General features: G+C 40.6%; 1 pseudogene; it reads right to left on the reverse strand.

Moving 5' to 3' along the window:
- Positions 1-315: 315 nt before the first annotated feature.
- Positions 316-2,649, reverse strand: LOC143875809 (L-type lectin-domain containing receptor kinase IX.1 pseudogene; annotated as a pseudogene).
- Positions 2,650-4,571: the final 1,922 nt, after the last annotated feature.

Raw genomic sequence — 4,571 nt, forward strand, 5'->3', positions numbered from 1 at the left:
CTGCCTCTTTTGATTGATGATTGACATATGGCAGCAGCGCAGATTGTCCACTACTAAAATCTTATCTTGGTAGGACTTGATACTAAACGTCTCAGCTGTTGTTTTAGATCCAAACCCTTTTATCATGGTCACCCTTGCTAATATATGAAGGTTGCAGCAACTCTAAGAGCCGAGCCACTCTGTCAATTTCTCTGACAGAGAAATTTTGGACTCACAATTGGTTCTCAAAATAAAAATAAAAACAGACAGGGCATAACTCTTTAATTATCAATTCTAAGAGCTGTTTGGGGTTGATTAGACTTGTTATTCCAACCAAGAATTCATAAAAGAAACTGAAAAGATTGTAATCTTCTTACATATCAAAATTCAAATAGTGTGTTTAATTACATATCAATGTTGTGAGAGTGCAAAAGAGCTCTAGTGGAAGACGAAGACCCTGTTGTTGGCACGGTTACATTCCATGAGTTAGTACTGCTACTGCTCTGATCTCTCACTGAATCAGTAGTCATAGCGGACGATGTATAAGAAAAGTTATTTATGTCCAAGGCGGGTGCAAAATACATTGGCACGGGCAACTTGGAAGGCAGATTCGGCAATGGAGCTTCAAAATTAAGAACATTGATCACTTGTTTTATCGAAGGCCGTAAATTGACGTCGGGGTGAGCACACCATAACCCAACAACCATCAAACATTCCATCTGTTTTTCATCCAAACCCCTACTTAGTTTTTCATCGGCAGCTTCGAGAAGCTGCCCTCTTCCATATAAATTCCAAACCCATTCCACCAACCTGAGCTTACTTGGCTCTGCCTGTGGTTCCAAAGGCCGTCTCCCACATGCTATTTCTAATGCAACCATGCCAAAGCTATAAACATCGGACTCTTTACTAGCCTTGCCAGTAGTAACACATTCGGGCGCCATGTAGCCCATGGTCCCAGCTAGAACTGTGGTCTGCGAGCCTTGATCATGTTCTACAAGCCGTGCCAATCCAAAATCCCCAAGCTTTGCATTGAAACCCGAATCCAACATCACATTGCTAGACTTGATATCTCTATGCACTACACATTGCTCCCATTCTTCGTGAAGATAAAGCAATGCAGATGCCAAACCCAGTGCAATTTTGTATCTTACCGCCCATTGGAGCAATCCTTTTCCTCGGTAAAGATAAAAATCGAGGCTCCCATTAGGCAGGAACTCATAAACGAGAAGGAATTCACCGTGTTCGTGGCACCAACCGACGAGTTGAACAAGATTTCGATGTCTCAATTTACTAATGGTCTTCACCTCAGACACATACTCTTTTTTGCCTTGTTTAGACCCTTTGGAGACCCTCTTAACAGCCACATTCAAGTTCAAATCTTTCAAGAATCCTTTATATACCCCTCCAAATCCCCCTTCTCCAAGCTTTCCATCCTCATAGAAGTTATTTGTTGCAGAAACCAATTCACTATAAGAGAACCTCTTGGGCCCTGTTCCTTTCTCAAATTCATAATCCATAGACACATCAAATTCCGAATCTTCCTCTTTTCTCCCTCTTCCCACCCTCCTCTTCCACAACAAACACCAAACCAAGCCCAATCCCCCAAACAAAACACCAAAACCAGCTATTAAACCCACCACCAATCCTGTCCTACTCTTCTTTCCACCATCTCCAATCTCCAAACTAGATTCAAAATCCCAAGAAAGAATATTGTGAATCTCTACAAAGGCACCGGTTGACGCCGAGAATCCAACGTTAACCCACTCAGGTAGAATCTCACTCAAATTCACAACATATGAAAGACTAGAATTCCCATTAAAAATCGGGTTTTCAGCATATGAAAGAAAGACACTTAAATTTAGTGTACTAGAGTTGTAACTCACCCAAGCATTAGCTCTTCTCCCATCTTTGATACTACTATTCCATGTCACATTCTCCACCGAAACAATCGAATTGACGTTGATCCCAACATGATTGGCGCTTGGATCCCAAGCATTTTGATAGCTGTCAAACTCTACTGCAACGATCGGCGATGAATTGAAAGAGGAATTGGAAGACCGTAGGCCAAGTAATCCTCCAGCTGAATCGGGTGGGACATCTGAACCATTAGGGGCGAGGAAGAAGGTGATCCCATCTCCAAAAGTAGATGAATTCAGGGATGTGATGATAAAGGAGAAGTGGGTAGTGAAATCTGTTACTCTTTGTGTGGCGGAGTCCCAAAGGCGTATTGGATCCTTGTATATGGCTCGACCAACGCTTCCATTAAGAGACACGTCACGTTGGTTTTTGGTGAGTTGGATGACCTGGTTCGAGGGGAAAGAGTCTCCTTGATATGTTATGTTGGGAGTGTTTGATCCGAATTCAGAGAAATTGAAGGAAATTGACTCTGCAAAGGGTAGTAGAAAGAAGAAGAAGATGATGAATGATGACTTAGAGAAGTGGAGCATGGGTTTTGAAGATTGGAGGTGAGTTCTTGAAAAGCTTAAGGCCATGGTTGAAGTGGAAGAAGCAGTTCTTCTAGGAAAACAAAATGTTTTGTTTTGGAGTTGTAGTGCAGTAGAAACATGGAAGGGGTTGAGGAAATGGTTGCTTTTTAAAATTATTTATGGTATGATTCTTCTAAGTTATGGTTGTTCTTCAAATTATATATGGAATGATTCTTTGACATGATAGTTGGTTTTCTCATTGAAAACAAAAGACTAAATCAATGAAAGACGTGTTTTGGGTAATGGTGACTTTGTCTCCACCCTTGACTGGTTAAGGAGATTTTTCTAAGTTATGTTCCAATGAGGTGCAACTCATTTTGGAGTAATCTATTTTAATTGCATTGGTTTACCCTTGTTTGAATATGCGGGTAAACTAAGAGAGGTATTTGATTTTCAATGTTTCAGCATGTTGAAAGGGTAAATTTATCTTTTTTTATCCATCCATTTTGCATCAAGTCAAAGGGTTAGGATTGTTTTCTCGAGAATATTTTTGGGCCACAATCTATCTACATCCACTACTACTAAATGAATGATTTAGATCACTGAAATAAGTAGGCCCCCATTGCATGATCCATTTTTAAGCAAAGATTAATAGGAGAAAAACTTATTAGAAATTTAGATTTATTGAACAAAAACAAACAAAAGTGGAGGGATTGTAATCATTCTTAGGAAAATTCAAAAGGAATGAGGTGGAAATATCATTTCCCCCAAAAACAATAACCAAGACTTACTTTAGGCTCTGTGTCAATGTAAAATGGGTGTAAAATAAATTTACTCTTTGATAAAAAAAATTTAATACAAGAAAACAATTTGAAGAGTATAAATAAGAGATTACAGATTCACATCAAAGTAAAAGGAGTCCCTCAATGCCCCAGATTTTAGCAAGGCGATCCGCTAAATACTAGGGACATGAATGAAGAAAAGGGAGGAAACGATTAGGTGTTGATATTTTTTTCCTGGAGTTAGTAACAGTCTTTAACAAATAATTAGCAAAATCTAAAGCTAACAGAGGTGTCATTTTTAAAAATAAGTAAGTTTGCAAGAATTGGTCTTCACCATAAGGTCCATAAGCGACGTCAACTCAAACCATAAGGTCCATAAGCACGGCTAATTTGCCCCACACTTTTCTGGCTGCACATGCATGCACGACTGTCCACCGTATAATTTTGCTTAGTAATCCTTTTCATAGGATAAGGCTGCGTACATCTAGCCCTCCCCAGACCCCGCAATGGCGGGAGCCTCATACACCGGGCCGCGCTTGTTTTTTAATATTTTCCATAGGATGATCCTAACCCTCCGATCCGTGGATGTTTTTATAATGTCCCATCCATTTTAAACCTCCACAAACCAAAGGGTTAGGATTATCCTATGGAAAAGATTTTCCAGGCAGACCACCCCATCCACATCAGGGCATGTTGGATCATGTGCCCATCAGCCCTTGATCGGCAATCCGTGATGATTTCAGATGGTCATTAGTGAAGATCATCGCGTGACAATCCCAGTCACAAATGGCACACACCCACTTGCATTTGTTTTCCAAAATATAATATATTATTTTTGTATAATCAAACTTCGAAAGTGAGTCTTTTTCATTTGCATGGCATGTGTATTGGGGACATTGGAAGGGGATGGGCCTGTCATATGAGGCCCATCAGGTGGTTGACACCATCCTACGTAGTGAGAGGGTAGTTATCTTAGGTGGGTGTGTGTGATTGGTGGTGTAGGGCCCACTAACTAGAGCAGATGAGTCTTTCCTATGTGTTGTCATGGGCCCCTGATCAATGATCGAACGGACCTAATTGATAGGCCGTGTTGGAAATGGAGTAGCCTCTCCCGAGTGGAGATGGAAAAGCCCTTCTAGAAAGATGGAGAACCCTCTCCCAAGTAGAGATGGAAAAGCCTTTTCAGGAAAACTGCTGGAAAATCAGCAACCACGATCCCATGGGAGTATAAATGCTTCCCGTTAATCAAGAAAAGCAATTGTATGTGCTAAAAAGACTTGCAAGTTCGCAACCACAAAATATACTGTTGAGAAAATCCGCCGGGCAATCCAATCTGATCGTGCATAAATTAAACGAAAAGTAAAATAAACCACAAGCCACAAGA

The sequence above is a fragment of the Tasmannia lanceolata genome, unplaced genomic scaffold, assembly GCF_043159265.1.
Source record: "Tasmannia lanceolata isolate RefF3 unplaced genomic scaffold, GAP_Taslan_0.1 ptg000004l, whole genome shotgun sequence".
NCBI classification, from domain to species: Eukaryota; Viridiplantae; Streptophyta; class Magnoliopsida; order Canellales; family Winteraceae; genus Tasmannia; species Tasmannia lanceolata.